This window comes from Lingula anatina, chromosome 1 (assembly GCF_051362555.1).
Source record: "Lingula anatina isolate TDL-2025a chromosome 1, LinAna3.0, whole genome shotgun sequence".
NCBI classification, from domain to species: Eukaryota; Metazoa; Brachiopoda; class Lingulata; order Lingulida; family Lingulidae; genus Lingula; species Lingula anatina.
In genome coordinates, this window is record NC_141767.1 from 67,945,873 (window position 1) to 67,955,983 (window position 10,111).

The following is a 10,111-nucleotide window of genomic DNA, read 5'->3' on the forward strand; positions in this document are numbered from 1 at the left end:
TTTCCAAACTTTGATAGTCTTGCCTGCTACTTCTTATCCGCCACGACAGGCAAACGAATACGAATAAAGTAATGTTTAAATAAAGCTAAGTAAGAAATAATTAAGAGGCTTGATATCCTAGAGTTCATTACATTTTATCAGCAGTATTTTACTGAGACACGCAGGTATTCCCGTCCAATACAGAGGGTTATTAAACATTTATCGAAAACCGAAATGAAGATTTAAAATGCATATATATATGCACGATCAGTTTCGTTTTCCAATCTTTCGTTTTGAAGAAGTGTTAATATTGACCAAATTTAATGACAAAGTTAAGTTGTCACCTGTTTTCTTCAGTCAGACCGTTTGGGGGCGCGTTGACACCTGAATTAAGTTAACTTCCTTAATTCTTTCACCAATTAATGCGATTAATGCAACCACAAGTCACAGGTATGGCCACGTTTCTTTAAGACAAAATATTTCTCTCAATTCATTATGCATTCAGAGCTTATAATATAAGACATCCTTGACTAAGAGTGCGTCTGAGACCACCCCCAATGCTTGCGACAATTTGATAGACTTTACATTCCAGTAGTGGCCATAAAACACGCGCGTCCACTAAAGAACGAAACTGTCAATGAAGATCGCATTTCTGTCATATCCGGCGTGCCTGTTATATGTGACTTGTTACTATAATTAACCAAGAATTGAAAATGAAAAGGTAAGGTTTAGTAGTTCGGAAATGCTTGCAAGGCGTTTCATCAGATACTACAATGGCATATCACCCTTTAAAATGTCGTGGTAACTTAACGTTACTGGAAGCTGTAGACATGCAGCTATCAATCACAGTGTGTTATTTACCTACCTGAAGCTGCGCCGTCAGATCTCAGCACTATAAAGTGATTGGCGGTCTTTTTGTGTTCGTCTGCTTCAAATGAAGAGGAAACAACTGAATCACACTATTTAGTAATCGGACAGTTTTGACTTCGGAAGTTCGATTTCGTCATCTCTTTATGTATTTGAAATTCCTGCACTCATTAGTGGTGGCCGTTCTATTCATTTGCTACCATTATCATAACATAAATAAAACGCCTAATGGAAATTTCCGACTCGTAATCAAACGTAAAACAGGACCGACCGATTTCAGCGTGTTGTGTGTGGGTGATAGGGAAAAAGATAACCGTTTGAAATCTTTACAACATCATTGTATTTTTGAAAGTTCGGGGAAAACGTCTTTAAAACAATTTTAAAAGATAATAAGGTAACTCACCTCTGAAATTCAAGCCAAATTCAAATATTCACAGCTTATGTAACCGAACAGTTTTTACATTGTAATTTTGAATCCTAAACAGTAGCTCCGAAATGCGCCTGCGCTGTAATTCATGGTTCCGAGTCAAGAATTCATTCACACAATTTAATTGTCCACACAAATATATATATATAACTGAACCGTACTTCAGTAGTATCGCACTAAGAAAAAAGTAACTTGAAATAGTAAAAGGTAGAGATTTGTTAGAATTTTTTCATTGAAAAAAATCACTGTTCGTCTTTAAACGATTAAACGACGCGTTTCCATAGAAATACGCAGGGCTTTGATCTTATTTGGTTAAATCATACACCGAGATTTTCACCATATAAACCCATTTATCGATTAGCATTACTATTCGTACGATAACAAACCGGTCATAAAATCCAGATATCCAGAAATTATTCTCTGAACAAGGTTATTTGAAAAAAAAAATTCTTCCTGCATGGCACGTCCTTCGTCAGTTCTGTTTTATTTAATCAACCTGTTAAATCGTGACACGAAAGGGGATTTACCTTAATCTTTCCTGTTGCATTAATAAACAAATGAAATGGTGTCTTGAAATAGGTTATCTAGTAAGATAATGAGCTTTATACCTTTCGTAACAATGCACCATCCTCCCCTTGTTTCCTTGTGCAGGAATATCCAAATCGGACATGGGGAGACGCTGTTCTAAATGTCTGACTTTTACGTACCGGCGTGAAGCCACAAGAACATCGCTTGTTAATAATGTCATGTTCCAATCGACTGTGTCACCTGACTGTGGAATCTTAACAAATTCCGAACTTATCAAAAACCCGTGAAATGTCTGGATAAGGGAAAGCGGGCACCTTATCGCTTCACCCACAAAATTTTGTACTCGTTGACAACACAGTGACAATATATACATCTACTTGTATTGTGATACGGTTAAAGATTAATTAATAAGATTTGAATTGTGACATAAACTGACACTTCCAGTTCATCATTCTACTCATAGATGATAAAACTCTTCAGATACTTTGACATTTGTATTAATAATCCTTATCATAGGTAACAGCGCCACCTGATTACGTAGTAAGCTTTGCACCCTAGATTCGGTTCTAAACTGACAGTATTAGGGAAAAAGGCATAACTTAAGTTTCATTCAAAATGAAAGGTTTCTTCTTCTACCAGTGTAATGCTTTTGAAACTGTTTAAAAAATTTCACTCAATGAAAGTTTTTTTCTTTTTACGGTGTATTTCTATCGGCACTGTTTTTACACACTTAAAAGTGTCAAATGTAAAAAAGTGCTATGGCGAAAGTTGCATGTTACGTCTTTAACTTTTAAACAGTGGGTCCAGTCTTCCCAATAGTTTAAATAAACATGTTGAAAATCGATTATAACCAAGTCTGCATCTAGCCAAAAAGTTACGTTTTAGCATTTGTATAAATGCACGATATCCCGAGTCTTTCTGCGAAGTTTTTTTTAGGAAAATGTTTATATTTATTTCAATGTGTAAAGCTTGAGTGTGTATCCGGTGTCACTGGTAGTGTTTCTAAGGGGTGTTTTACCCACCCGTTTATAGTAAACTGCAGCCAAATATCCATGTCTGCTGAGTATGTTGTCACTTTGGTTTCCATGGTGACGTTTTGAACCTAGCGGATGTTAAGTTGTTGCCGCCCTGACTCTTGTTTAATGTTGTTAAGTGTTGTTAGCGCTGTTACCTGTACCACGAGCAGTAGGAGCATTCCTAGCCCTCAGCTGTTTAGTATCTTGCTGTTAAGGTGCAGCATATATTATTGTGTATTAGCGGGCTTCACATATTTTTCTAAAATCCGTGACAACCGTGCCGGAATTTTTCTTAATGGCACATTTCCATTCATACTTTATGGTGGGAAACGTCGTAGTGTTCTGAGTTGGTATTACTCAATAATGTGCATTTTCTTCTTTAGCATAAAATTACAATTTCTATTTTTGTCTCCATTCAAAATGAAGAATGGTTTAAGTACGATTTGAGGGATCAGGGGCATGTTATGTTTGAGTGTTATGTTACATCTATTTAGTGCACTGTTTTATTTTTAGCTTTATTAGACTTATTAGTGTCTCACGAAAAACCGTTTAATATCAGTAGCAAGTTTTATAAAATAATGTTCCTTCAAGTTCGCTTTGCACAATTTGTCAAAATCATTTATTTATGTTACTCTGTTTTCTGTGAGCACATTTTGTGTCCTGCTATTTTCGTGACATGACCAAAGACAAAGTCAGCCGCGTTCCTCCTCAGTTTTGCCTCCACAAATGACAACCCATACCTTTATTTTGTTGACTAAAAAGTGATTTGTCATTTTTATTATGGGGTCTCTTCTATAATTAAAGACGCCGAAGTAACCTGTGTGTAGACACAGTGCGACTTGATTAAAAACAACCCGTAATCTCTGACACTTCACACTTGAAATCAATGGTGTCAGTGAGTAGAAAAACTGACCGATCCATACCGACACAAACACACACTTCAAAGGAAGTGTGACTCTTTTTGTTGTCGTATGAATGAACCACGATATGTGTTTATAAAGGAAGCAACAACGAAATTAGCGTTCACCCCTCGAACCTGCCAATTCCACTAGGTTATTCGATATAGACGTGATGTTTAACAATATTGGAAGATGGCGTTCTTTAAGCAAAATACATGTGCGGATTTATTTATGAATCGAAAAAAAAATCGTTCGCTACTACTGATATTCATCAGTTCTCATTTTTTTCAGATACATGACTGCCCCAACAGAATCATTCTACTTATGACTCTAGTTATTTCGTCTTCGGTCAGAATTAAAATAAAACCTATGAGAAAACAAAATAAGAAAAGACTGGTTATACATTTGTGCGATAGGTCTGTAAGGGGTTTATAGTTGTTTCAATGAACCCCTTTCCATTCTTGTTTTTGGTCAGAATTGCGTCCATTCCTTTATTGATTAAACATTCTGTATGCTCACTCTACAACAACTTTAATTTTCTCGCAGTGACATACATCTGATTGTAGAGATAATATTGTGGCCGTATAAATAAGTCATAAAATGTATATTAAAGCATTCCGAACTTGGTATTTTTCCGGAGGCAAAAACAGTAAACCAACGCTATCATGCCATCTGGCGAGCATGACAAAAGCGCTCGAGAGGGCTCGGGAGTTCCTCAAGTTTCACTTTCAAGTGGAGTACATTCTTTCCTTTGTCAACAGTATGATCTTTAAATGAAGTAAAAACACAGAGTATATCTTCATTGTAAAGATAAATGGTAACTTATTCAATGGTGGCAATCCAGGGGAGCAAGTCTATCCCGAAGTCAACTTGAAGAAGGAAACTCATAGAAGGTACTAAAGGACTAGTTCTTGACCAAATTCTGGACAGGACCTCCTAGTTTGCGTCACCAAATTCACTGGGCTTATGACAGCTGCAGTCTCCAGTGTTTGGCATACGACTCGCCAAATAAAGCCAGACATGACAGTTATCATTGATAGTATGCGCGGAATCTTGGCTATGCAAATACAATTACATATACAGAAAAAAGCGACCCGTAGTTGCGTTGGTCTCTGGTTCCTGTGGTTAGACTAAAGCAGGATAAGATACGAGCGAAAAGCAAAAACTTCATCTTTGATAACAGTGTTGATGGTTATATAAATTCGTGTTTCGTGTTTTTAAGTAGATTTCCTTTCTTTATTTCATTTTTATTTTATTTTATCTTATTTGTAAATTTCCTTTCTTTATTTCATTTTTATTTTATTTTATCTTATTTCATTTCTGGATCGGTGAAATGTTTTCACAGCTCCGATGACGCACTTTTTCATATCATTAGAACGCATGATCGACCCAACTGCATAGCAATTCATTAGAAACATTTTTCATCGAATTATTAGACCTATTGTATTCTCTATATGTCAGTAGATCGTTTGATCGATCCCACTTTATTGCTAAGCATTTGTTTTTTGTCTGTGAATTATCCATCAATCTGCCACTTTTTCTAATTTGGGACGGGCAACAATGACATTAATCTTGGCCCAGTAAAAGCAGACAAAGTACTTAAAATAATTCCATTAATGGCAATCTGTATAGTTATGACATCAGCAACACACCATAGAGTTACTGGACCTAAATTCTTAAGAACGTGTTCTCTTACTGCCCTTTTTGAACGAGGTTTAGTTTATCAATAATAATCAGTATGTCTCGTGATTAAGCAAATATCTTTGACAACAATATCTATGTACATACCCCCTCTTATCACTTTGGAGTAACTGTTTCGGACCCATTTTTAGATTTTCAAGTGACTCGTATGTAAAACAACGTTTATTTATGGTATCATTTGCCAACAAGTGCGCATACCTCACACAGACAATACTAATTGCGGAAGTAAACACACAGGCGCACTACTGCACGTAAAACCTATCAAAAATCGTGATGACGGATAAGAACGATAAATTTGCTCTCACGTTGGGCGATAATTATTGTCCGATGAACTAAATGAACGTGATAGTGATTGTGTACTCCTGTGTGCTCATCCCTGTGAATACACCGGCGACTGCGGATCCACGTAGGCTATGGGATATCCTGAGCGGTTGAGTGCTACGCGTGTCGGAGTACGAGGCAAACACAGTATATTTGCCCACATGCCCGTAGTTCCTTCGTGAATTCTATCGTGTTGAAATTAAAGAGGAAACATGCACGGACAGAGATATTGAGATTTACAAATCATAACGCTGTACCATCCCTTATCCTAACACGGATGTTAACGCTCGCTTTTATGTTTTAAAAACATATCTCCAGCTTTCCTAATGTTGAAAGTAATGAGCATCCACTGGGAATAAATTGAGAAAAAATAAATTGGAAATAAATGAAGATTATATTACAAAAAAAAACATAAAAAGTAGCCTACCCCAGGCATCAAAATTACGTTCCAAAATGAAGCACAAATTTACTGAAATCCGCTTTAGCTGTTCGATATCAAGAATGGACATAGCAATTTATTGTTTTAACAATAGCTAAAATACACAGAAATGACCAAATGAAATTTACACCACGCTGTTGACTGATCATTTACAGGATGCGGCCTGTCGTCAGAGGAAAACTGGCTTCGTTTACCCATCTAAGGACACACGGTGATTCGTTTATAGTAATGATGGTTAAAATGTCGTGAACTTTACATAAACCGCGTTCGAACTTTCTTAACCTTTGTTAGAAAAAAACAACTAATATTTTTCTCGTGACCGCTGTTTGCTGAAGCAAATGTAACTATCTGCTTAAAGCAGATCACAACGCTAAATGTACATGACCAATGATTAGACTTTGACCACGTTGTTTTCATTTAGATAATCTTATACATATATATACATCTACAGACAGTAAAAAAAAGTATTTTCTGATAATGATACATCATATCAGTTATCATCGGTGTGTAAAACAGGCAGTGGAATTATTTTTAAATAGGCCCGGAACATGCGGAAGATGAGATAGCGTTTACCTAAAACTTGCTAAAAGGGAGGTTACAAAATGGGACGTGATCTAAAAACACTTCTTACAACGTATTTCCGGATGGATAAAAATCCAGCCTTAAGATTTTAGTTTGTATTCACTATAATTCAACAAAATTTCAGTTGTTCCTAATTAATGTTACCTCTGTAACATAAAAGTTATGATTCAATAGCATAGCTTCCATGGAAAATTCAGTAGAAAACTCTAGGGCAAATATACATGCATAGTTAGAATTAAACGTATTCTTGCCTCCTTTATAATGATCTTCTTTTAGACTGCCGCTTCCTTTATCTAGGTTATTTAAAAAGGCAGGTTAAATAATAATAATAATAATAATAATAATAATAATAATAATAATGCAAGTGCTTATTTTAAGCTCATACTCATTTACTTTTATATCTGTAAATAAAAATAAACCTTTTCAATACAAAATATTGTATATTGAAAAATGATTTTAATGCTACTCAAAAATTTTTGCCTATATTTGTTACTTGAGTCCTGCTATCTTAATTGTTTCTCTAAAATTTGTGTCAAATATTGGTTTGCTATGTATTCATAATTAAAAAAAATTGTCATGAAAATATACACAAAATTTATATATATTTTTTCCATCATTTTAATGATGACCATTTTTTTACGAAGAAAAGCACAGCAAAATTAAAGATTTCTTACGCTTCAATTATTCAAGCTATAAATATTTATATTAAATTTATAAAGTCAAATAGTCCCCGTTGTCAGGAGCTACGAATAATGTCACATTTAGGGCGTATTCCACGGCAAGGCAGCACCAGGGTTTTTGAGTGGCGTGATTCAACCAGCCTGAACCACAAGGCCCCAGCGCAGGTGTGCCTTTTGTTGTCTGTGGCTGGCAGGTAATTGGTAACACATTAGAGCGCGTATCAAAGAAGAAAAGCGTTTCCACTTTTGTGGTTTCGCATGATCTTTTAATTCGACTGATTACACTACGTTTGAATCGCAAAGAGACGTCGATCTGCAGTCATTCCGTTAGTTGAGGTTAGAAATTTGAATATTTCAATGTGAGCATGTCGGCCATTGTCAAACGTATGGCGTAACACCTTTGTTTTCAGGGATCAGTGTAGACGCTGTGAAACCATGGCCCCGTTCCCTGCAGCCGTGGTGTATTTTCATGCTATTGATTGGATATCAAACTCGTTGACGCGACGCCCTCGAGTTGCCACTGGATCACAGCGGTCTCCAACACAATGGTTGTGAATTTTTTAAAATCTCAACTGACGCATTGCCTAGGCGTCACCGTCACAACTATTCTGAATTTCTGTATCATTCTGGTCAACGTGGAAATTTCGGGACATTTTACTTAAATTAGAGATGAACTTTAGTAAATTATTTACTGTTTACAAACAGACAACACATTACTAATTAAAGGACACTGGAAACATTTTGTTTCTCTGTGAAGCACAATGTTATGTTTCACATTGATGCATGTAGTAGACATCTCTTATAACAGTGGCCTTTTAAAACACTTTTTTTGCTGCAAAATCATATATATAATATGTATATAATCTACAACAACATCAATCATACCAGCTTCTAGTTCCCTTAATTTTCATGATGCTAACAGCTGCATGAGCTCCAGGCAGTTCAGGTATTTAGAATTATCCACAGCTGTGCACTAGAAACATGGAAGCAATTTCTAATTATTGTCACACAAGTCTATTTCTAAAGGTATCTTCAACAGATTTTCTTCAAAAGAAATTTTCTCTAATGAAACATTAATTGTTTGAGGCATCCCAGTACTTAGACAAATCAAGCAATGATATTTTAAATGTATATTAAAAATATATAAATGAACAAATAGTAATAGTTTCATAAAATTGAAATCATGATTAAATAGGAGAAAAATGCCAAATTGTAAATAATATTATTTTGTTGAAATATAGAATTTTAATGAATGGGAAACATTAAACAGAGAATGATTTTTAGGAACATGGGAAATAAAAGGGATAAGTGAAGAATAAAAGCAGACTCTGAAGGTCCTAATTTGTCTTCAGCAATTCACTCCTTTCACCTTTTATTTTATTTTTTAAATATTCAGTTTTTGATCAATTGGACAACCATGGTAAAAAATTGTCCAAGAGAATTTAGGGAAAAAGACATGTTTTAGAGGATACTTAGTGATTCATGATGACACAGAATTTAAAGATTCTTCACAACTAATGAATATCATGAACTACTAAAACCCAGCCATACTCATATGCTAGTGCACTGGACAGTGCGTGAGATTTTTGTTGTTACAAATCTTCATATTAAGCGACTGGTGCTTCTATTAATTTACAAAATAATTCTTTTAACTAAAAAATGCACATCCTTCCTCAAACATTTTGTGGGACATGAAAGCTGAGACAGGCGTGTGGCTCACCACTCGGTTAATTCAAAGTGGCAAAGTAAAGTTTTTAATAACATATTCATCATAACATGTAAAGTTTTTGGCATACTTAACTCAAGTTTGAGATGGCCGATAAATACTATCGGGTCACTGAGGTTAGAAAACTCATACTGTTTATATCAGCTCATGTTAGAATTAGTACTGTCCCATGCATTATTTATCATATATATATATATATATATATATATATATATATATATATATATATATATATATATATATATATATACTGTTTCCATGCATTATTTATCATATAATTATAATTTAAAATCTTGCTACATCTACAGAATGCCAATTCTGGACATTAAAAGATGAATACTATTGTTTAAGTATATCACAGCTTTATACAATCGGTCCAGTTTTTGTCAACTCGGTCTGAGATTCACTCTACTTTCACTTTCAGTTTTAAAGAAAGATGCATGTAAATACTATTAAAGGACCTGTCAAGTCCGTCATTATGTTCACCAATTATAATTTTAAGCCCTTACGCTTGACACAGGTGCATTATTATCGAAGCACGTTAGCAATTGCAACAGAAAAATAAAGACCGCAATGTCTTGGCAGAAAAGGAATCGAGAGTAATCAATCAGTTATTAGCATAAAAATAACACTTGTGTGTTTCCGGAAATGCAGACCCACAGACAGACATTTGCATGCCGGGAGATAATTGGACTTGTTAATAAAAAAATAGCACACATTTAACTTTTTATTATATAATGCTACTTAACAGATACATAGCAAAGCTTTGTAATTTGTGGAAATCATAAAATCTTTGAAAATGGCACAAATGTGCTTTCTTATGGCATATTCTATTTTTAGAAAATATCCGTCCGCGTTCATCTTAAAATGTCTCTGTCATTTACAAAACTTGAACCAACACTGAAGCTATTAAAACAAATCTGTAGTGTTTGAATCTGTCTAAGAT